Source organism: Dendrobates tinctorius, unplaced genomic scaffold (genome assembly GCF_039654945.1).
Source record: "Dendrobates tinctorius isolate UK_male_01 unplaced genomic scaffold, ASM3965494v1 ptg000082l, whole genome shotgun sequence".
In the NCBI taxonomy this organism is placed as follows: Eukaryota; Metazoa; Chordata; class Amphibia; order Anura; family Dendrobatidae; genus Dendrobates; species Dendrobates tinctorius.
The window spans coordinates 19555682-19582110 of NW_027361750.1; positions in this window are offsets into that span (position 1 = coordinate 19555682).

A 26429-nucleotide genomic window follows, 5' to 3' on the forward strand; every position below is an offset into this window, starting at 1 on the left:
TTGAGCCAATAATTAGTTTGTAAAGTCTTTGGCGCTATAATTCATCTTGACAGTATTTTATTGTGCTGCCTTGTGCCTAATACAAACATTACAGAATAATGCATCTAATCCTTTTTCATAACAACATGGCATGAAAACAACAAATATAAATCCAACAGATTTGAAAGCTAACAAAGAACCTCTTTTCAGGACTAACGGAAGATGATGATTTTACTTCATTTTCCATGTTACAATCGATCCTTTTAGTGCATAAATTCTATATATACATATGCATGAATATTCAAACTGAAATCGCTTGTTCATCCAATTCACTTAAAGTAAATTCAAGTAAGATAGAGAGAGAAAATATAGTACAATATTTACATTATACAGTCAAAATTATGAATATATTCAGAATTTGTGAGATGGTTGATTAAATCCAAATCCATACAAGTAGATGCTTGATTAGTTTAACATAATAAAGTCGATGGGAACTTGCAAAAAATATATGATCTGTAATGCAAGAATCCAAATGAATGCATTTCACAAAACATTATTAGAATGTAACAGTGCACCAGTGCAAAATTACTCTTGGAATTATTTTAAAAATTACCATAAATATGTAAAACCTTATGTCTCAGTGTTTTACCAGCTGCTTGTACTTATGCTATGTTTACTTAATGATTTTCAAAATTACATAATTATTTCACTTAACCTATACAGTGAGGACTAGCCTGTAATAACAAATAGTCATAGCTTGCTCGCAGAATTTTCATTATTTTTATTTATGGCAGAAACTTTATGGTTCGAAAATGGAAAATTCACTTTTCGACAAGCAAAAATATGGCCACCTTCTATGGAATTATTTTGGTGCAATAAAAATAAAGTATGGACTAATGGGAAATGTTTCCACAGTATATTCTTTATGTTGAGGAGCAAATTTACTATTTTTGACTGCATCCATAAAGAATACTAGAACTTAGGCAGTTTTCCTTACTGCAGCTCAAGACAGGCTTGTTTTCACCATTATAACGCATCAAAAATCTGGCACAGGCTGTCTGCTGTCAGCTACTTTTTGTTTAGTTCTGGAAAAAAAATGCCTTCTTTTTATATACTTTTAAAAGGGACCAAGAAGGTATAAAAGACATTTGAATGTGGTGCATGGCATTTGCATAAATCTTTTGGTGCATTAACCCCTTCACCCCCAAGGGTGGTTTGCACGTTCATGACCGGGCCAATTTTTACAATTCTGACCACTGTACATTTATGAGGTCATAACTCTGGAACGCTTCCATGGATCCCGGTGATTCTGACATTGTTTTCTCGTGACATATTGTACTTCATGTTAGTGGTAAAATTTCATTCAAATAACTTGCGTTTATTTGTGAAAAAAACAGAAATTAGGCAAAAATTTTGAAAATTTCGCAATTTTCCAACTTTGAATTTTTATGCCCTTAAATCACAGAGATACGGCACACAAAAAACTTAATAACTAACATTTCCCACATGTTTACTTTACATCAGCACAATTTTGGAACCAAATTTTTTTTTTGTTAGGAAGTTATAAGGGTTAAAAGTTGACCAGCGATTTCTCATTTTTACAACACCATTTTATTTTTAGGACCACATCACATTTGAAGCCACTTTGAGGGGTCTATATGATAGAAAATACCCAAAAGTGACACCATTCTAAAAACTACACCCCTTAAGGTGCTCAAAACCACATTCAAGAAGTTTATTAACCCTTTAGGTGCGTCACAGGAATTTTTTTGAATATTTAAAAAAAAATGAACATTAACTTTTTTTCACAAAAAAAATACTTCAGGTTCAATTTTTTTTATTTTACCAAGGGTAACAGGAGAAATTGGACTGCAAAAGTTATTGTACAATTTGTCCTGAGTACGCTGATACCTGATTTGTGGGGGGGGACAACTGTTTCGGCGCATGGCAGAGCTCAGAATGGAAGGAGCGCCGTTTGACTTTTTCAATGCAAAATTGGCTGGAATTCAGATCAGACGCCATGTCACGTTTGGAGAGTCCCTGATGTACCTAAACAGTGGAAACCCCCTACAAGTGACCCCATTTTGGAAACTAGACCCCCCAAGGAACTTATCTAGATATGTGGTGAGAACTTTGAACCCACAAGGGCTTTACAGAAGTTTATAACATACAGCGGTACAATTAAAAAATCATATTTTTTCCACAAAAATGATCTTTTCACCCCAATTTTTATTTTCCCAAGGGTAACAGGACCCTAAAAGTTATTGTGCAATTTGTCCTGAGTATGCTGATACCCCACATGTGGGGGTTAACCACTATTTGGGCGCATGGCAGAGCTCGGAAGGGAAGCAGCGCCATTTGACGTTTTTGGCTGGCATTGAGATCGGACACCATGTCACGATTGGAAAACCCCTGATGTACCTAAACAGTGGAAACCCCCCACAAATGACACCATTTTGTAAACTAGGCCCCCCAAGGAACTTATCTAGATGTGTGGTGAGCACTTTGAACCCCCCAGTGCTTCACAGAAGTTTATAACGCCCGGGCGTGAAAATAAAAAATTCGTATTTTTTCCACAAACATGATCAATTATTCCCCAATTTTTTTATTTTCCCAAGGGTAACAGGAGAAATTGAACCCCAAAAGTTGTTGTCCAATTTGTCCTGAGTACGCTGACACCCCATATGTGGGAGAAAACTACTGTATGGACACACGTCAGGGCTCGGAAGGGAAGCAGTGACGTTTTGGAATGCAGACTTTGATGGAATGGTCTGCGGGTGTCATGTTGCCTTTGGAGAACCCCTAATGTACCTAAACAGTGGAAACACCCACAAATGACCCCATTTTGGAAAGGAGAACCCCTAAGGAACTTATCTAGATGTGTGGTGGGCACTTTGAACCCCCAAGGGCATCACAGAAGTTTATAATGCCCGGGCATGAAAATAAAAAAATCGTATTTTTTCCACAAACATGATCAATTAGTCCCCAATTTTTTCATTTTCCCAAGGGTAACAGGAGAAATTGGACCTCAAAAGTTGCTGTCCAATTTGTCATGAGTACGCTGACACCCCATATGTGGAAGAAAACTACTGTATGGACACACGTCGGGGCTCGGAAGGGAAGCAGTGCCATTTTGGAATGCAGACTTTGATGGAATGGTCTGCGGGTGTCATGTGCATTTGGAGAGCCCCTGATGTACCTAAACTATTGAAACTCCCCACAAGTGACCCCATTTTGGACATTAGACCCCCACGGAACTTATCTAGATGTGTGGTGAGCACTTTGAACCCCCAAGTGCTTCACAGAAGTTTATAACGCTCGGACGTGAAAATAAAAAAATCATTTTTTTCCACAAAAATGATATTTTTGCCCCCAATTTTTTATTTTCCTAAGGGTAACAGGAGAAATTGGACCCCAAAAATTGTTTTGCAATTTGTCCTGAATAGGCTGATACCCCACATGTGGGGGTAAAACACTGTTTGGGCGCATGGCAGAGCTTGGAAGGGAAGGAGCACCATATGACTTTTTCAACTCAGAATTGGCTGGAATTGAGATCAGATGCAATGTTGCATTTGAAGAGCCCCTGATGTGCCCAAACAGTGGAAACCCCCAATTCTAACTCCAACCCGAACCCCAACACACCCCTAACCCTAATCTCAGCCCTAACCCTAGCCCTAACCCAAGCCCTAACCCTAGCCCTAACCCTAACCCTAGCCCTAACCCTAACCCTAACGGAAAAATGGAAATAAATACATTTTTTTAATTTTAGTATTTTTCCCTAACTAAGGGGGTGATAATGGGGGGTTTGATTTACTATTTATGGCGGTTTTTATGTTTGGCGGCTGTCGCACGCTAAAAGACGCTTTTTATTGTAAAAATAGTTTTTGCATCACCACATATTGAGAGCTATAATTTTTCCGTATTTTGACCCACCGAGTCACGTGAGGTCTTATTTTTTGCGGGACGAGTTGACGTTTTTATTGGTACCATTTTCGGGCACGTGACATTTTTTGATCGCTTTTTATTCCGATTTTTGGGATGCAGAATGAACAAAAACCAGCGTTTCATGAATTTCTTTTGGGGGAGTGCGTTTACACCGTTCCGCGTGCGGTAAAATTGATAAAGCGGTTTTATTCTTTTTTTTTACTAATTTATTTGGCGATTTTTTTAAAATTATTTTTACACTTTTTGAGCACTGAAATGATTGGATTCTCATTACAGGAACTGAGCAGTTCCTAATGCTTGGATGCTCATTTCAAGTAACGAGTATAAAGGGAGTCAATGGGAAATCCGAACATTTTTCCGGCAGACCCTGCAGAGAGGTCTGATGGGCAGTGAAAATGTAGAAGTGGATGGAAAAAGTGTTGAATGGAAGTATAACAGGATGGGGAAGACCGCTAGAAGCATCTCTGACTCTCAGATCACTGCTGAGAAACAATGGTGTAAAACTTTTGTTCCTCATTAAGGACTGACAAAAAACATTCAAAATCGACAAGAAATTGGAGATTACATGAAAAAAATGTTAAGAAACATCCTTTCCTGTATAATGACTTTTATATAAGGCAAAATTTAAAAAGGATTTTTAAAAACGAATAATTTAACCCTTTAACGACAAGGGGTATTTCAGTTTCTCCATTTTTGCTCCCCTTCTTCCCAGAGCCATAACTTTTTTTATTTTTCTGTTGAAATTGCCAAGTGAGGGCTTGTTTTAGGCAGAACAAGTTGTACTTTTGAATGACGTCATTAGTTTTAATATATCGCGTACTGGAAAACAGGAAGAAATTGCAAAAAAAAAAGTGCAAATCCTCAATTGTTTTTTGTTTATGTTTTTTACCATGTTCACTAAATGCTAAAACTGACCTGCCATTATGATTCTCCAGGTCATTTCAAGTTCATAGACAAGAAATATGTCTAGGTTCTGTTTTATTTAAATGATGAAAAAAAAATCCAATGTTTAGTTTAAAAAAAAAAAGTCTCCATTTTCATATACCTGTAGCGTCTCCATTTTTCATGATTTGGGGCTTAGTGATTGCTTATTTTTGCGCACTGAGCTGATGTTTCTGTTGAAACCATTTTCATGTATATATGATCTTTTGATCTCCCGTTATTGCATTTTATTGCAATGTAGCTGCTACCAAAAAAAGTAATTCTGTTGGTTTTAAATTCTTTCTTGTTACGCCGTTTAGCGATCGGGTTAGTTCTTTCTTTATATTGATAGACTTGGCTATTCTGAATGCGGCAATGCCAAATATGTGTATATTTGTTTTTTATTGTTTGATTTTGAATTGGGCGAAACGGGGGTGATTTTAACTTTTATATATTTTTTATTTTTTTAATATTTTTAAAAACTTTTTTTACTTTTTGCATGCTTCAATAGTCTCCATGGGAGACTAGAATCTGCAGTACTTTGATCGCTTCAGCTACACATAGGCGATGATCAGATCACCTGTGTGTAGCAGAAGCGCTAACTTGCTATTAGCGTCGACCACGGGGGGTGCTCATAGCAATCTGGCAATGACAACCAGAAAGGTCTGCTGCAGAATTCTGGTTGTCATACCGACCCATAGGTGACCCGTGATCATGCGACAGGGTCACCTATGGATGGGATTAGCAACGCACTTCCGGTAAATATGAGTTACATGCCGCTGTCAGAGATTGACAGCAGCATTTAACTAGTTAACAGCCAGAGGTGGATCGCAATTCCACCTGAGGCTGTTGTGAGCACATTTTAGCTGTATAGATCAGCTGTCATGTGCCCTGAAAAAGGTGTAGGGTCAGTGCCCGAGCCTGCATCAAATAATGGGAGTTCAGCATGGGCATACTATTATGCACAATGTCAAAAAGGGGTTAAGTAAACCAAAATTGAAATTTTAGTTACCAATTGGAAATTTCAGTGTGATTTATGACGGAAGCAAGAACTGCCAAAATGTGATATAAGAGGGACTTAGATACACCCTGTATTAGACATAAAGGAGGGCCTCATACACATTCTGTTCAATTCTTTATGTAGTGGTACTCCTAAACTCATAGAGGCTAAGCATGGTCATCCATACACCCATGAAGATACCAACTGTAGTACCTCATTCAAATATTGTGAGCAAAGTATACTTGTGGTACCTGTAGCAGGTCAATTCTATTTTTTATTTCAAACCAATGAAATTTCACACACAATAGTGTTTACAGTCTATATGACAATAGTCAATTTTTGACAAAAAATATTTTGTGAACTGGCCAAGCGGTTTTTAAAAATTTTAACCCACCATAGTTTTACGCAAAGCACGTTAAACTGTATGCATGAATCATTGAATCCATTTAAAATGTTGGAAGCTTTTTTTTTTGGATAAATCATTGAATCCCTATAAAAGATTTGAAAGGTTTTTTAGAGTTTAATATACTAGTGAAATGGAACAAGAACCGCGTTACAGTGTATGGATGAATCATTGAATCACTAAAAAGTTTTGGAAGTTCTGTTCAGAGTTTAATATACCAGCAAAATGTAGCAAGAACTGCATTAGAGTATATGGATGACTAATTGAATCCCAAAAAAGTTTTGGAAGGGATTTTGGGAGTTTAGCATACCAACAAAATGTAACAAGAGCCATGTTACAGTGTATGGATGACTCCTTGAATCCATAAAAAGTTTTGGAAGGTCTTTTTAGAGTTTAATATACCAGGAAAATGTAAAAAGAACCAAGTTTCAGTGTATGGATGAATCATTGAATCCGTAAACATTTTTCAAGGTTTTCTGGGATTTTTATATAACACTGAAAAGTAACAGAAAGCACATAATACTGTATTGATTAGTAATTGAATTCATGAAAAGTTTTGTAAAGCATTATTAGAGTTTAATATACCAGCAAAATGTAAAAAGAACCACATTACAATGTATGGAGGAATTCTTGAATCCATACAAATCCATACAAAGTTTTGGAAGGTTTTTTTACAGTTTAATATGCTAGTGAAATGTAACTAGAAACATGTTACAGTCTATGGCTGAATCACTGGATATCGAAAAAGTTTTGGAAGGTCTTGTTAGAGTTTAATATACCAGCAAAATGTAAAAAGAACCAGGTTTCAGTGTAAAAATGAATCAATGAATCCATATTTTCAAGGGTTTTTTAAATTTTGTGTAACAATCAAAAGTAACAAAAAGCACGTAATACTGTATGGATCAGTAATTGAATCATAAAACTTTTTTTCTTGGAGTTTATATATTTGGAGGATATATTTGAATCCAGGCAAATACATCACAATTTGACCACTTGTTATGAGGGTTATATACCACAGAAATCTACCCAAGAACTTTTAAACTTGTATGGAGGAGCAATATAATACTGATACATTTTTAAACAATTTTTTGGAAGGTTATATACCACCATAATCTACCTAAGCATATGTAAAACTCTATGGATGAGCAACATAATAAGGATACATTTTTTAAATATTTTTTGAGTGTTATATACCACCAAAATGCACCCAAGAAGATGTAGTATTCTATTATTGAGCAATATAATGCTGATACATTTTTAAACAATTTTTTGAAGGGTTAGATACCACCGAAATCTACCCAAGAACATGTAAAACCTATTGGATGAGCAATAAAATACTGATACATTTTTGAACTTTTTTTGAGGTTTAGATACCACCAAAATGCACCCAAGAAGATGTAGTATTCTATGAATGAGCAATATAATCCAAGAATTTTTAAACTTGTATGGAGGAGCTATATAATACTGATACATTTTAAAACAATTTTTGGAGGGTTATATACCACCATAATCTACTTAAGCACATGTAAAAGTCTATGGATGAGCAATATAATAAGAATACAATTTTTAAATATTTTTTGAGGGTTATATACCACCAAAATGAACCCAAGAAGATGTAGTATTCTATGAATGAGCAATATAATGCTGATACATTTTTGAACAATTTTTGGAAGGGTTAGATACCATCGAAATCTACCCAAGAACATGTAAAACTCTATGGATGAGCAATAAAATACTGATAAAATTTTTAACTTTTTTTGAGGTTTAGATACCATCAAAATGCACCCAAGAAGATGTAATACTCTATGGATGAACAATATAATACCAATTAAGCATTAAAGAACTTGTTTTGAGGGTTAGATACCATGAAAATCTATCCAAGAACATGTAATACTATGTGAACGAGCTTATATAATACTGATCTACCTAAGCATATGTAAAACTCTATGGATGAGCAATACAATAAGCATACATTTTTAAAAAATTTTTGAGTGTTTTATATCACCAAAATGCACCCAAGAAGATGTAGTGTTCTATGAATGAGAAATATAATGCTGATACATTTTTGAACAATTTTTTGAAGGGTTAGATATAGGGATGAGCGACTTTGCCTTTTTCCGGGTTGAGTCGGGTTTCATGAAACCCGACTTTTGAGAAAGTCGGGTTGAGCGCAATCGGCCGATTATCATGAAAAGTCGAAGGCCGACTGAAACACGAAATCCAATGCAAGTCAATGGGGAACCAAGGTCGGCAGTGAGTGGAGGACAGGAAACACACCTACAGTGCCCATTTTAATGCCAAAAACATCAATTCTTATTACTTAAGCTTGTCAACCTTAATTTACTTTATAATAATAGTTAGGCATTGAAAACTGGGGGTTATTTGGCTAAAGTTGTGGGGGGGGTAGGGCTGGCTCCAGATTTTCGTGGGCCCTGGGCTAAAGAGTGTCACTGGGCTCCTTTAACACATGTCACAATTCATGATCCTCTGATACGGCAGAGAAATAGCGGTATAGTACAATGAAAAATACTTCAGTTCTTACATCTCATGACTGATATCCATTTTAAATTCTCCAATAGCTCCAAAAACGTACAGTATATTACTCCATACAGTATTATGGCCACCGCATAGTGCGCTATACAGAGTAATGAGGCCCATATATTTCTCCATACAGAATCATTGGTCCCATATAATGTTCCATACATTATATGATGAGCTTCACATAATGCTACAGTATATGTTGGTCCCCATGGATGAAGCTCCACTGTCTTATGGGCCGAAATAATGCTCCATATATAATGGGCCCCATTTCTAATCCTCCAGTGTATAATGGGCCCTTTAAATGCTGCTCCAGTGTCTGATGTCCACCTTTGGAATGCTCCAGTGTATGGTGGGCCTCATATATCATTCTCCAAAGTATAGCGCTCCCCAAAAATTGCTGTCCCAACATTGAAAACAATTAAATAAGTCTCCTCGCTAGGGAATCCCTGTACTAGTCTGGACTCCTCCTCGTCCCCATCTTCCATCTCACGTCACTTGGACTGTTTAGACAAAGGGCTTACAGATGTGATGTCATCGCTCTTTCTGACCAGAATGTCACTGTCAGGAAACGTGGAAGACGTCATGGCGGTGGAGCAGGGAGAGGTAAGTATTTCAACTTTGCAAGTGCTGTGATCCTAAGCAAGCAAGGGGGGCCCACTCATTGGCGACGGCACTGGCACAGGGCCCCTCATAGTACGCTAGTGTGTCTGACGGCGGAAGTGCACCCCCACCATCATAGACACTTGATTGTACTATGAGGGACCCTGTGCCAGTGCTGTTGCCCAAGAGTGGGCCCACCCACCTGTCCAGGGCAACGGCACTCGCACGGGTGCGTGCACCAGGTGGTGACCACCAAAATGTACACAAGAAGACATTATACTCTATGGATGATTAATTTAATTCAGATGCATTTTTTGATGCTTTTTTGGAGTGTTATACACCACTGAAATGTATCCCAGAACATGTAATACTCTATGGAGAGAAATTTAACACATAACAATTTTTTTTTGTTTTTTGAGTGTTGGCTATCACAGAAATTTACCCCAGACCACGAAATAGTGTATGGGTGAGAAATTTATCTCAACCAAATTTTTTAACACTTTTTAGTTTTATATACCATTATAATATACCAATAACTACATTAAACTGTACGGATAACTAATTGAATCAAGAAAATAAATTTGGGACGTAAATATTTTGAAAGTGGAGTATATGTATTTCTACACTCATAAAGCCTTTGCAGACAATGCAAACTGAGGAAAAAATTATAAGAGCTTTAAGTGACCCGGGCATTAAAAGATCTGGCTTCCGGTAGTGCCGAGCTCCTGACCTATAGAAATGGGCAACAGCCCCCTGTGTCAGCTGCAGCATTGGCTGCTCATGCATAGGAGGTGGGGAACCCCACAGAGAGTATGCTCTCTCTGGGGGGTGGTATTATCCCTGCCTCGAGCTGCCTCAAGGAGCCTCTCCCAGACCTTCAAGAAGGATTCATACTGCTCCCTTCCTTCTGGGATCACACCCACTGCAAACCAGCAATGTTGCCCCTCCATTTCAATAAATATGACCCTGGTTCCAGTCATCAGCTCATGCAGCCTTTGTGGCAAGCATTCTGTCTGTCTTCTGTTAAGACGAGTCCCAAACTTTTCAATGGATCCCCTTGTCCACTGACGGTCATAAGTAGCAACCACACCCCAGGGTGCCAACTTTCGGTACCTTTCAGCTAGTGGGCCCGATAATATTTCTCCAGACTTGGTGCTGGCTCCACTCCTTGTCCCTTCTGACCTGCCTAGGTCCCACAGACTGCTCACCAGTTCCTGATTCCTGGCTCTCCCATCCGCAGTCCGCCAGAACTTCAGCAGTAAAGTAAGCGACGTGGGTTCATGCCTTGGTGGTTCCGGGAAATTGCTGTTGTGCCAGCTTCCTCTGGCTCCAGTATTTGTCTGGTCACTCCCTCGGGAGTCTCACGCAGTTTTGCCATCTTTGTCACCCACTAATAACGTTACACTCTATGGATGACTAATTGATTACAACAAAAAATGTTAACACTTTTTTGGCATGTCATATTCAATAGAAATATAACCCAGTGTAATGCCTGTTGCAGCGCAGTAGCACACAACCTCCACCAGGGGGTGCGAGTGAAGGAAACCAGGTACAACCACAATGAAACCACAGAGCAGCAGGCAGGAGCCACTAGGTAACATAGTTATTAAGGTTGAAGGAAGACTTTAAGTCCATCTAGTTCAACCCATATCCTATCCTAACCATCCCTAACATGTTGATCGAGAGGAAGGCAAAAAACCCATGTGGCAAACAGTAAGCTTCACATTGGGGAAAAAAATTCCTTCCCGACTCCACATACGGCAATCAGACTAGCTCCCTGGATCAAAGCAATATTAAGGAAACTAGTGTATATACCCTGTAATATTATACTTTTCAAGAAAGGCATCCAGTCCCTTCTTAAATTTTAGTAGGGAATCACTCATTACAACATCATATGGCAGAGAGTTCCATAGTCTCACTGCTCTTACAGTAAAGAATCAGCATTTATGAGTATGCTTAAAGTTTCTTTCCTCCAGACATAGAGGATGCCCCCTTGTCCCCGTCCAGGTCTAGGAGTAAAAAGATCATTAGAAAGGTTTTTGTACTGTCCCTGCAAAAATGTGTACATTGTAATAAGATCATCCCTAAGCCTTCGATTTTCCAAACTAAATAACCCCAAGTGTAATAACCTGTCTGTGACGAGCGTCAGCTTACGCTGAGTCGTTTTTCTTTGAATGAACCAGACCAGACGGCCGGCTCAGGAAGCAAGACGAGACAAGGCATTAATTCAAGTAAACTTCATTCAGGAACACTTCAGGGTACAACAGGTGCAAAGGTGAACACACAAAGAACACAAAGCAAGATGCTGCAAGGGCACGCCGAGGTCCAAGGCATGAGGAACTCTTCAAGGTAAAACAGGTGCAAAACATGAACACACAGAATCCAAATAACAAGGTGCGTGCCAGGGCACGCCAAATTCCAAGGCAGGGTGCGAGGAATCAGAGAGTAAACATCTGGCTCCAGACCTCCGGCAGTACTCAGCTGGCTTCAGGAATCCCGCAGACAAACTAGGAGACACGCCAGGATCAGATTCACAGAATGGAGACCTGCACATGCCGAGGGGCATGCTAGGGACGGGTACAAGGACGGAGGCCTGCACGTGCGAGGGCACGCCAGGGAGGAGCACAAGCACGGTGGCCTGCACGTGCGAGGGCATGCCAGGGATGGGTTCAATGCCAACAGAATCCGGGGTGCTGGCATCGACCGACAGGGTCAAGGAATCAGGCTACGGACATCAGCTCTGGACATCAGGCCGCAGTCATGTAGGTCCGGACCTCTGGCAGCGGTCAGCAGGTTACGGAATCCGGCAGGCAAACTAGGGTTCAGAGCAGAGCAAAAGAGGCAAAAGGCTTTGTGCAAGAGTAGCACGAAAAGGCACAGTGCGAGAACCAGCATGCGTACAAGGGAGCATGGAAACCACGGCTGGGGCACGGGCAGGTGGTACCGACGGTGGCATAAGCAGGCGGGCATGACTAGAGGCGGCACCGCTGCGGCTCACACAGCCGGTAACCACTATAGCACTGGACGGGCGCACGGCTGGGGCACACAGGCGAGCACGGCTAGAGGCGGCACAGCTGAGGCACACCAGGCAGGCATAGGCGACCAGGCATGTGCACAGAGGCACGGAGCCACAAGGCAGGGCTAGGCAAAGATACAGGACAGAGACGCATGCAGACAGCATGGCAAAGCCTAGTACGAAAAGTGCAAGAGCGCACGAAGTATCAGAGACAAGGCATAGAGTAGTAGACAGGACCCTGCGCATGCAAAGGACATGCCAGGGGCAAAGTACAAGGCGAGGCCTGCACGTACAGAGGGGCACGCCAGGGACAGAGCACAGAATGGAGGCCTGCACGTGTAGCCAGACACGTCAGGGACAGGGACAGAGTACAGAACGGAGGCCTGCATGTGTAGACAGACCTATTATTTCCTTATAGTCTTGTCACCCTGCATTGGACTTTGTTTTTCCCTTTTTATAGGGGATTTTTGTGGATATATTATTTATGGCAGGATGTTGTTTTGACTTTGAATTACAGCTTAGCTGGATTCTGTGGTTTACCTTACCATCTTACTACTTTTCTCCCTTGGAGACTTTCCCATATGGTGCATAGTATCGTGTCTAGGTTGTGAGTGGCTCCGGGATAGATTTTCTGTTTGTCTCCTAAAACTGACCACTTCATCTATTATTACTATGTTCATTGTAGTTTTATGTGATGATTAATAAAAAGAATATTTTTACATGCATTTTTTGTGAATGTGTGAATGTGTGAATTCTCATGTTCCATAAAAGCAGTAAATGTCCTTGCATTCACTTGTAGTGATGATCAGATGGTTTAAAATTTAAATTTGCCAGTTCTTGCAAATTTCCACAGGAAAAACAATTTGCAGTGAAGATATTCAAAGCGAATTGAATGTTCCTTTCTATGACCTGGGGTCCCTTTAGACCTCAGAGCACAATAAATGTAGTATGGTTGCGACATCATGATGTTACTATGCAAAGGGTGCAGCGACCCCTGAGGACTGTTTGCTGACAAAACTTCCAGCCTATAGGAAACAAAAGGCTGAAAGAAGAGGTCAATAGGACTGGATGGTGGGAAGCGAGCATCGGGAGAGCATTGGAGAGAGCGGTGAGGTGAGTTTTTTCTTTCTTTTACCATTTGTCAGAATAGTAGTCAAGCTGTCTTTTCTTGCAATCACAAAATGTTTAAATTTGAGAGGAACTGCAAATTTCAGGAAATTCTTGAATTTTATCATCCCTGGATCGATCTGCTCATCTCTATTTACATGTCAATTTTTTTTATATATTTCTATGAGGTATAACAGAGGAACTGTACAATACATACTGTAGTTTACAAATAAGATGAATTTCAATTACATGGGGAATATATGTGTTTTTTACTAATACAGACATGTCAGGAATACTGATAGGTTCTCCTTACTTATACCATTAGGGCCCAAGAATGGAATGGCCAGCACAATCAAGTTTCCAGAAGATATTTTATAGCAACACTATTTCTCCAGATTCAGCTTAATCTGCACATCTAAAAAAATGATATAATTAATTGTGATCACTGTAAAGCCCAATGCAAAGCATAAAAAATTGACATTTTCTATGTAAAGTTATACTGTGAAGAATACAAGAAGATGTTGATATTATTCTGCAAATCTGCAAAACCCCCATTTCTGAACTTCATATATTATCCTATTTTTAAAGGGTTTCCTTGTTTCCATTCATGCAAACCACATTAATGAAATATACAAAATTCAAAGAAATCTCAAGTCTTCATAATGTAGATGTTGTCCTTCTTAAAAGAGGCTTAATTACAGTCTCAATAGGTCAGTCTGTGCGCCTGATATTTCTTCAGTTTCCTTTGACCTTTAAACAATAATGCTTCATTTCACTGAGGGGGAAGGGTTGTTTTGCACTTCAGAAATATGAACTAATCTTTAGTGAATTTTCAGAATACATATAAAATGTATAAATGAGCTTTGTCCTCCACTACATCAATAATATTAATACATTAGATTTAATTACATATTTGCTCATTTCATATTTCAGAATCCATTTGACTCAGTCTTCATGAGATTGAAGTGAATTTGTAAATATTTTAACATTTGTTCAGAGAGATTTGCTTAACGTAATCCTTAAATTATTACTTGCTGTATTCTTAACATTTGATTGCTAAAATAAGTGCAAGCATGCTAATCTCACCTTTGATAGAGTAATAACAAGGGCTTTCTTCAATTATAAAGTAGACAAGTAGCCAATTTCTCTCTCTGTAATATTTAAGAATGCGAGATGAAAAGAATTTAATGAAAGACGCTGCAATGCCTCGTGCCTTGTACAGTTCATGGCATCAACACATTGTAGAAATATCTACTTCTAAATCCTCAAAAGAAGAATCACACTTCACCTTGGTGTTTAGAAGACTTGTGGTTTTTGTTTTTGATGTTGTTGCTGTTGCTTTTGTTGTTTATGTTGATGTTGCTGCTGTTGCTGTTGTTGATGTTGTTGTTGATGATGTTGTTGCTTCTGTTGTGATGTTGTTGCTGTTGAAATTTTGCTGCTAATTTAGCTGTTGTTGTTGATGTTGCTGCTGTTGTGATGTTGTTGCTGTTGTAATGTTGCTAATTTAACTGTTGTTGCTGATGTTGTTGCTGCTGCTGTTGCGGCTGTTGTCACTGCTGTTGCTATTATGGCTTAGATCTAATTAAATACTCTATTTTCAAGACTGATTGAAACTACTTCTTGCTATTTTATGTGTAATCATGTTAAAGTGGAAAATGTTCCAAATGTTTTCACATTTTGATCAACAAAAATATTATTGCATGTATTTTTTATCCAGAAATAATATATTTTTGGATCCTTTGAAGCCTTTGGTGTCATTCGAATATAAATATGATGTCTTTTTACTAACTTATAAGCTGAGTAATCAGAACAATAGAAAAGGCACCTTCACTAACAGTACAAAAGCACACTAGTAAACAGTGTGACATTGTGAACAGTATGTTTTTGAGAATGCCATCATAAATATCCCCCACACCCACTCCTATATACAATGTCAGTACACGACGACGGGGGAAAGTTAATAAGCAAAATGTGTCATAATTCTAGCTCAAACCTCACAAAAGACACAAATGGCGTGCACCAAATATATTATGTGCTTACTATTTAAGAAATGTTTTCCATCTTCTACAACAGTTTTGAAAAACTCTTCGAAAAATGGCATAGGTAGGAATAGTCACAGGCACGCACACATTTTTTATGCAAAATAGTGTTGTAAAATACAGTTGTACCAAAAGAATTGACACCCCTGTAATTCTGTCAGATAATACTCAGTTTCTTCCTGAAAATGATTGCAAGCACAAATTCTGTGGTATTAGTATCTTCATTTAATTTGTCTTAAATGAAAAAACACAAAAAGAATTGTCCTAAAGCCAAATTGGATATAATTCCACACCAAACATAAAAAAGAGGGTGGACAAAAGTATTGGCACTGTTCGAAAGAATTTGTGTTTGCAATCATTTTCAGGAAGAAACTGAGTATTACCTGACAGAATTGCAGGGGTGTCAATACTTTTGGCCACAACTGTACATCAGCCAAGTGAAGGAATAAGAAAAAAAGTGTCTAAAGCATCCAGCAAGCTTGTGACTGTATTTTTTAGTTTTGTGCTACCTAATATAATGAGTGTCTTAAGATTCCTTTAGGGTTTCTGCCATTTTGACAACAAGAATAATTCCCAAAAGAACCAATATAAATTACTACAACTTGTTTAAACAATTACTTGAGTGACAATTACTTATTACTGCTTTCTGCTTGTTGCTCACTGCAGTTATAGGTCTACTGAATATTTGCTCTAATGTCTTAAACAGGTCTTATGCAAATTGCCTCTTCAGAGAAAAAGAGGACTTGAACTCTATAGCGCCACCTGTTGGTAGTAGATCCTACAAGTCACAATCAACCCTTTAACGAGTCTTGTAATATGACTTAGGATAAAAGCCAAATCAGAATCTCAATTTGCAGACACGGTGTTTCGAGCTATTGGCTCTAGTCAGTGCAAAGTATGAGAACTGATTTGGCTAGGTGAGAGGCTCCGGACTGAGGTCTAAGGGGTAAGATTTCTCCTTGTGGTGAGTGACATACCAGCTCGGGCTTGTCAAGGTAAGGAGGCTTATTCACCATTCAATGTTCCTCTGGGAAAATTAATATGCAAATTGCCTCTTCAGAGATAAAGAGGACTTGAACTCTATAGTGCCACCTGTTGGTAGTAGCGATCCTACAAATCACAATCAACCCTTAAGGGGTAAGGTTCTCCTTGTGGAGAGTGACATGTCTTGACATTTGACATAAATATAGAATTTGTTTCTACATGAAGTAAATGGAGCTATTCTTTTGATTCTGGCATTGTTTTTATTTTGTCCCTGTGCATCTCTACTTCTAGAGATGACATGCTATTACCTGTATATACATCTTGTTTTCTTAGCCAAGTGGGCGTCATCCTCAAGGCCCCTACAGAAAAGAGTTGAGTACCACACCCTCTTTGTTATAAAATAAATAGGGAGCCATATCTCAGGAATGCAGAAGTACAGGAACAAAATAAAACCACATCCAGATTTAAGAGAACCCTGAGAGTCAGTGGTCACGTGGTTGCATGGCTCAGAATCGCATACTTGTGGTCACGTGCTGATAAGTCTCATCTGGCTTCAGGGCCGGCCCAAGAGATTACGGCGCCCTAGGTGAAACTATTTTGTTGCGCCCCTAATATTCTTGGCAGTAGATGAAAACTTGGGATATAAATTTAAGAGCAAAATAAACCACAACAACAATGATTAATTAACTCTCTCCTAACTCTTTAATCTTCTGAGAAGTTGTATAGGACAAATATATACAAAGTAATCAATAACACAAAACAAAAACGACCATAGGTAAGTAAAATTTTTGTTTCCTTGCCTTTTTTTTTAAAAGGATGACACTAAGTCACCGAGATTAATTTGTTTAGCAACTTGTTGCCAACCCAACCAACCTCTCTTGCGTCATATTTGCCCTTAAATATGCACACTTTTCTTTCCATCCCTAAAACTTTTTGCCTTTTGAAAAGATTTTTTATAATTTTTTCTCTGGCGCCCCCTTTGGGTCGGCGCCCTAGGTGGCCGCCTAGTTCGCCTATACGTTCGGGCCGGCCCTGTCTATCTTCTATCAATTCTCCTCTTTCAAGATTTGGCTGTCTGCTGTCGCATACAATAACTGCAGACTCTTCTTAGGCTGGTTTCACATTTGCGTTTTTTAGCGCTGGAAAAAAACGCATATGTGCGCATGCGTTTTTTCCCCTATATTTAACATGGGTGCGCATACCTGCGCGCTTGTAAGCGCATGTATGCGATTTTCATGCGCTGCATTTTTTTGGGGTGTGCGTTTGTATTTTCCAGACGCAGCATGTTGCATTTTTTGGCCCTGCAAAAAAGCGCATGCGCACATATGCGCACGTTTTGCGCTAAAAATGGCCATTATAGCCTATGGATGCGCATATGTGCGCACTGGCATGCTCATGTATGCGTTTTTTTGCATATGCGTTTTTTTTTAACCATGGAATTTAGGGGTTTGGGTTAGAGTTAGGGTTAGTCAAGGGGGTTTAGGGTTAGGGTTAGGGTCAGGGTCAGGGTTAGGGTTGGGGTTTGGGTCAGGGTTAGGGTTAAGTATGGTTTTGTTAAGGGTTAGGGTCAGGGTTAGGGTCAGGATTAGGGTTAAGTATGGTTTTGTTAAGGGTTAGGGTCAGGGTTAGGGTTAGGGTTAGGGTCAGGGTTAGGGTTAGGGTTAGGGTTAGGGTCAGGGTTAGGGTTAGGGATGGTTTTGTTAAGGGTTAGGGTCAGGGTTAGGGTCAGGATTAGGGTTAAGTATGGTTTGGTTAAGGGTTAGGGTCAGGGTTAGGGTTAGGGTTAGGGTCAGGGTTAGGGTTAGGGTTAGGGTTAGGGTCAGGGTTAGGGTTAAGTATGGTTTTGTAAAGGGTTAGGGTCAGGGTTAGGGTTAGGGTTAGGGTCAGGGTTAGGGTTAGGGTTAGGGTTAGGGTTAGTTAGGGTTTAGGGTTTGGGTTAGGGTTAAGTATGATTTGGTTAAGGGTTAGGGTCAGGGTTAGGGTTAGGGTTAGGGTCAGGGTTAGGGTTAGGGTCAGGGTTAGGGTTAGTAAAGTCATGGTTTGGGTTAGTGTGAGGGGCCACCTAATGTTGGAAAAAAACGCAAACGCGGTAAAAACGCACTAAAAACGCATACAAACGCATAAAAACGCTGCGTTTTTTTCATGCATGCTCATAAAAATGCTTGAAAAAAACGCAGCAGTTGTATGCTTTTGTATGCGTTTTTTCAATGCGTTTTTTTGCGGGAAAAACGCACTGCAAAAAAAAGCAAGTGTGAAACTAGCCTTAGAATGGTAAAAAAAAGACTTTAACCTATTTATTCAGCTACTTAATAAAACGAATAGATTCCAGAATCGCTACGTAACATTATTGTACTGATTACTCTATATTAATATAATAACATGTAAAGTAGAATCCAAAACTTCCGACACACTGCTAATTAAGATGATCATGGCAATGGTGCTTCAAGACAAACGTGTATTAATTACAACTGCTAGTGCGATGCCAGACATATTTCAATGCATGTAGGATAGGGCTAGGGAAATTTATTTTGTTGGTCCAAAGCCACACAATCTGCAGCTATAAGCAATTAATGATTATCTATTTTCCTATATATTGGATATTATTGTTACTGGGAAGCTGTCAGAAAAGATACATTAATATAGGACTTTTACCATTGCCTTATGTTTCTAATATTAGTGTGCTCTTTCCTAACTATTAATACAAATAAAAGTTAATTTTTATTTTAGGTCTTTAGTTTAGGAGTTTATTTGCCTATGGTAATTACTGATTTATTTAATTACAATATGACCCTAGAACAAAGACAATCCTAATCTTATTTTTTAAATTAAAAAAAAAACAGTTATGTAAGATTTGGAACAATGGAGCATTTGGAAAACCAAACTCATCCAAAATAGCAGAATTTAAAAAAAAATATTCACTGTTTACTTTATTGTTAAATGTAGTTTAAATTGCCCCCACACTGCAGCCAGCTGGCGTAATTTAATGGAGTACTTTCCAAGGCCCAAGTAAAGCATGCAGTTAGCAATTGGGCACAGAGGTACTACACAAACAAGGGGCAAGTGTGCACTGCTGACTGATCCTGCGCAATTAAGTTGTGGAAGCAGCCAGCATTCACCTACCTCAGGTTTTCTCTCTCAAATAAGTATAGTGCTGTGCCCTGGTATGTGAGCAAGGTGAGACGAGTTTTGTTGTTAATGGGGTTGGATGTGCAGGTACAGGCCCTCCTATGTTTATGGGCCTGATCTCCCACCTTGCAACTGCAATCATTAAGGCCTGCTGAATTGAAAAAGTTGGACTAAAATAGGACAATTATATTATTTCTTCATATAACACTAGAAATTCATAAATTCAAAGCACAACTGTGGTCATAATAAACAAAGAAAGTGAGAAACAATTACAATAACAATTCAAGTAGTTAGAGAGAAACAGAATAATCAATATTTGGTGCTAATTTTAGGTGAAGTTTTAAGCCTCCTTGAAATAAATTATTTTGTAAGGCTTGCTTAAATCTGCAATTGTATGATCAAATTTGATGATCACGTGAAGTGACTTGTACAGAATGGTTACAATGCAAGAAAACATCACAGAAATAAGACAGTCATATTTATCAGCACCAGGTCACAATACACTAATGCACTACAGGGTGATAAAGGAGGATTACTATGAATGCACTCTGATAAGGCCAGATAAGGCTTGTATACAGTGTAAAAGGCACCCAGATATGTGCAGTGCACAGTGCCTGGCTTACAGCCTATTGGTCATGTCCATACTATTAGATCAGGTAGCTGACCCAGCACTATATAAGTGCACTCTACCAGGAAAAGAACCCCAAGTTCCCCCAGCCATCATTAACCCCTTAACCCCCAAGGGTGGTTTGCATGTTCATGACCGGGCCAATATTTACAATTCTGACCACTGTCCCTTTATGAGGCAAAAACTCTGAAACGCTTCCATGGATCCTGGTGATTCTGACATTGTTTTCTCATGACATATTGTACTTCATGTTAGTGGTAAAATTTAATTCAAATAACTGGCGTTTATTTGTGAAAAAAATGGAAATTTGGCGAAAGTTTTGAAAATTTTGCAATTTTCCAACTTTGAATTTTTATGCTCTTAAATCACAGAGATATGGCACACAAAAAGCTTAAGAAGTAACATTTTCCACATGTTTACTTTACATCAGCACAATTTTGGAACCAAATTTTTTTTTTGCTAGGAAGTTATAAGGGTTAAAAGTTGACCAGCGATTTCTCATTATTGCAACACCATTTTATTTTTACGGACCACATCACATTTGAAGCCACATTGAGGAGTCTATATGATAGAAAATACCCAAAAGTGACACCATTCTGAAAACTGCACCCCTTAATGTGCTCAAAACCACATTAAAGAAGTTTATTAACCCTTCAGGTGCGTCACAGGAATTTTTTGAATATTTAGAAAAAAAATGAACATTTAACTTTTTTTCACAAAAAAAATAATTCAGGTTCAATTTTTTTTATTTTAACCAAGGGTAAAAGGAGAAATTGGATTGCAAAAGTTATTGTGCAATTTGTCCTGAGTACGCTGATAACTGATATGTTGGGGGGAACCACTGTTTCGGCACATGGCAGAGCTCAGAAGGGATGGAGCGCCGTTTGACTTTTTTAATGCAAAATTGGCTGGAATTCAGATCGGACGCCATGTCACGTTTGGAGAGCCCCTGATGTACCTAAACAGTGGAAACCCCCACAAGTGACCGCATTTTGGAAACTAGACCCCCCAATGAACTTATCTAGATATGTGGTGAGAACTTTGAACCCACAGAAGTTTATAAAGTACAGCGGTACAATTTAAAAATCATGTTTTTTCCACAAAAATGATCTTTTCTCCCTCAATTTTTATTTTCCCAAGGGTAACAGGACCCTAAAAGTTATTGTGCAATTTTTCCTGAGTACGCTGATACCCCATATGTGGGTGTAAACGACTATTTGAGCGCATGGCAGAGCTAGGAAGGGAAGCAGCGCCATTTGACTTTTTTGGCTGGACTTGAGATCGGACACCATGTCGCATTTGGAAAGCCCCTGATGTACCAAAACAGTGGAAACTCCCCACAAATGAAACCATTTTTGGAAACTAGTCCCCCCAGGAACTTCTCTAGATGTGTGGTGAAAACTTTGAACCCCCAAGGGCTTCACAGAAGTTTATAACGTACAGCCGTACAATTAAAAAAATCATATTTTTTCCACAAAAATGATCTTTTCACCCTCAATTCTTATTTTTCCAAGGGTAACAGGACCCTAAAAGTTATTGTGCATTTTGTCCTGAGTACGCTGATACCCCATATGTGGGTGTAGACGACTATTTGGGCGCATGGCAGAACTCGGAAGGGAAACAGCTCCATTTGACGTTTTTGGCTAGAATTTGTCATGATCCATGCTGGATTGTGACAGAGAAAAGCACTTGTAACCTTTTTTTTTTCTTTAAGCTGGTTGCTTAAAGTTAGTTTTGCCCCTGGTGGTCGTTAGGGTCATTACACAGTGTTGCCTTTTGTTCTAGCTTGCCCCCGGTGGCGGTTAGCATTATTGCACGGAAATCACTATCAGGTGTGATTCCTTTGGCTTAACTATAAAGGTGTGTCATGTGCTCTCACTCACTGTTGGTGATATTGGTCATTTCAACCATCCTTGGTGGAGGAAGGATCTAGAGAGAGTTCCTGGCAGCTCAGTCAGAGTCCTGGTGTGGAAGGAGCCACAGAGAGAGTTCCTTGCAGCTCTGACAAAGCTTGGTGAAGTAGCAGCTATTCATGAGGAAAGCTGCATTCTGCTGCTGGACTCTGTTGCTGGGAGCAAGAGCAAGAGAGCAAAGCTAAGTTGTGTATCCAGATGCACGTGTAATTCTGAAATTCGTCTGCTGGAGGCGGTGTATCCAGCTGAACGTTATATTTTTTAAATTCACCCTACTGGAGGCAGTGTATCCAGGGTCACGTGTGTCAGAGAAATTCGCCCTGCTGGAGGCGGTGTGTCCAGTCATGCGTAACCATCACAGAATTGAGATCGGACACCATGCTGCGTTTGAAAAGCTCCTGATGTACTAAAACAGTGGAAACCCCCACAAATGACACCATTTTGGAAACTAGACCCCCAAGGAACTTATTTAGATGTGTGGTGAGCACTTTGAACCCCTCAGTGCTTCACAGAAGTTTATAATGCCTGGGCGTGAAAATAAAAATATTATACTTTTTCCACAAACATGATCTTTTAGTCCCCAATTTTTTTTATTTTCCCAAGGTACCAGGAGAAATTGGACCCCAAAAGTTGTTGTCCAATTTGTCCTGAGTATGCTGATACCCCATATGTTGGAGAAAACTACTGTATGGGCACACGTCGGGGCTTGGAAGGGAAGTAGTGAAGTTTTGGAATGCAGACTTTGATGGAATGGTCTGCGGGTGTCATGTTGCTTTTGGAGAGCCCCTTATGTACCTAAAGAGTGGAAACCCCCCACAATTGACCCCATTTTGGAAACTATGCCCCCTAATGAACTTATCTAGATGTGTGGTGAGCACTTTGAACCCCCCAGTGCTTCACAGAAGTTTATAATGCCCGGGCGTGAAAATAAAATAATCGTATTTTTTCCACAAACATGATCATTTGTCCCCAATTTTTTTATTTTCCCAAGGGTACCAGGAGAAATTGGACCCTAAAAGTTGTTGTCCAATTTGTCCTGAGTACACTGATACTCTATATGTGGGAGAAAACTACTGTATGGGCACACGTTGGGGCTCGGAAGGGAAGTAGTGACGTTTTGTAATGCAGACTTTGATGGAATGGTCTGAGGGTGTCATGTTGCTTTTGGCGAGCCCATGATGTACCTAAACAGTGGAAACCCCCCATAAATGACACCATTTTGGAAACTAGCCCCCCAAGGAACTTATCTAGATGTGTGGTGAGCACTTTGAACCCCCAAGGGCTTCACATAAGTTTATTATGCCCGGGCGCGAAAATAAAAAAATCATATTTTTGTCCACAAACATGATCATTTAGTACCCAATTTTTTTTATTTTCCCAAGGGTACCAGGAGAAATTGGACCCTAAAAGTTGTTGTCCAATTTGTCCTGAGTATGCTGATACCCCAAATGTGGGAGAAAACTACTGTATGGGCACACGTCGGGGCTCGGAAGGGAAGTAGTGACGTTTTGGAATGCAGACTTTGATTGAATGCTCTGCGGATGTTATGTTGCCTTTGGAGAGCCCCGAATGCACCTAAACAATGGAAACCCCCCATAAGTGACACCATTTTGGAAACTAGACCCCCTAAGGAACTTATCTAGATGTGTGATGAGCACTTTGAACTGCCAAGGGCTTCACAGATGTTTATAATGCCCGGGCGTGAAAATAAAAAAATCGTATTTTTTCCACAAACATGATCATTTAGTCCCCAATTTTTTTATTTTCCCAAGGGTATCAGGAGAAAATGGACCCCAAAAGTTGTTGTCCAATTTGTCCTGAGTACGCTGATACCCCATATATGGGAGAAAACTACTGTATGGGCACACGTCGGAGCTCAGAAGGGAAGTAGTGACGTTTTGGAATGCAGACTTTGATTGAATGCTCTGCGGGTGTTATGTTGCCTTTGGAGAGCCCCGAATGCACCTAAACAGTGGAAACCCCCCATAAGTGACACCATTTTGGAAACTAGACCCCCTAAGGAACTTATCTAGATGTGTGATGAGCACTTTGAACTGCCAAGGGCTTCACAGATGTTTATAATGCCCGGGCGTGAAAATAAAAAAATCATATTTTTTCCACAAACATGATCATTTAGTCCCCAATTTTTTTATTTTCCCAAGGGTATCAGGAGAAAATGGACCCCAAAAGTTGTTGTCCAATTTGTCCTGAGTATGCTGATACCTCATATGTGGGAAAAAACTACTGTATGGGCACACGTTGGGGCTCGGAAGGGAAGTAGTGACGTTTTGGAATGCAGACTTTGATGGAATGGTCTGCAGGTGTCATGTGCATTTGGAGAGCCTCTGATGTGCCTAAACTATTGAAACTCGCACAGCCGTACAATTAAAAAATCATATTTTTTCTACAAAAATGATATTTTCTCCCTCAATTCTTATTTTTCCAAAGGTAACAGGACCCTAAAAGTTATTGTGCAATTTGTCCTGAGTATGCTGATACCCCATATGTGGGTGTAAACGACTATGTTGGCGGATGGCAGAGCTCGAAAGGGAAGCAGCACCATTTGACTTTTTTGGCTGGAATTGAGAACGGACACCATGTCGCGTTTGGAAAGCCCATGATGCACCAAAACAGTGGAAACCCCCCACAAGTGACACCATTTTGGAAACTAGACCCCCACGGAACTTCTTTAGATGTGTGGTGAGCACTTTGAACCCCCAAGTGCTTCACAGAAGTTTATAACGCCCAGGCGTGAAATTAAAAAAATCATATTTTTTTCCACAAAAATGATATTATTCCCCCAATTTTTCATTTTCCTAAGGTGGAACAGGAGAAATTGGACCCCAAAATTTGTTTTGCAATTTGTCCTGAGTAGCCTGATACCCTACATGTGGGGGTAAAACACTGCTTGGGCGCATGGCAGAGCTTGGAAGGGAAGGAGCACCATTTGACTTTTTCACGCAGAATTGGCAGGAATTGAGATCAGACACCATGTTGCGTTTGGAGAGCACTTGATGTGCCCAAACAGTGGAAACCCCCCAATTCTAACTCCAACCCTAACCCCAACACACCCCTAACCCTAATCTCAGCCCTAACTCTAGTCCTAGCCCTAACCCTAACCCTAGCCCTAACCCTAGCCCTAACCATAGCCCTAAACCTAGCCCTAAACCTAACCCTAATGGGAAAATGGAAATAAATAATTTTTTTTAAATTTTATTATTTTTCCCTAACTAAGGGGGTGATAACGGGGGGTTTGATTTACTATTTATGGCGGTGTTTATGTTTGGCAGATGTCACATGCAAAAAGACGCTTTTTACTTTAACAAAAAGAGCTGTAAGAGCTATAATTTTTCCATATTTTGACCCACCGAGTCATGTGAGGTCTTATGTTTTGTGGGATGAGTTGACATTTTTATTGGTATCATTTTTGGGCACGTGACATCTTCTGATCGCTTTTTATTCCGATTTTTGGGACGCAGAATGAACAAAAACCAGCGTTTGATGAAATTCTTTTGGGGGGTGCGTTTACACCGTTCTGCGTGTGGTAAAATTGATAAGACGGTTTTATTCTTCGGGTCAGTACGGTTACAGCGATACCTCATTTATGTCTTTTTTTATGTTTTGGCGATTTTATTCAATGAAAACAATTTTATATAAAAAATAATTATTTTTGCATCACTTTATTCTGCGAGCTATAAACTTTTTATTTTTTTGCTGATGATGCTGTTTGGCAGCTCTTTTTTGCGGGACAAGATGACGTTTTCAGTGGTACCATGGATATTTATATGTGTCTTTTTGATCGCGCGTTATTGCACTTTTTGTTCGGCAGTATAATAAATCATTATTTTTTGCTTCGTTTTTTATTTTTATTTTTTAAAAGGTTCGCTAAAGGTGTTAACTAATGGGACAGTTTTATAGGGCGGGTCATTACGGATGTGGTGATGCCGAATATGTGTACTTTTATTGTTTTTGTTTTTTTTATTTCCAAGAAATGAATTTATTAGGGAATATATATATTTTTTTTTTATTTATTTAGCGATTTTTTAAAAATTATTTTTACACTTTTTTTTTTAACTTTATTACATTGTCCCAGGGGGGACATCACTGTCCTGTGACAAATCGCTGATCTGTCACATCACAGATTGCTGTGACAGATCAGCAATCTGTCACAGGCATTGAATCAGACTTCCTCATGCCTGTGCTTTGCAGACACTAAGGAAGCCA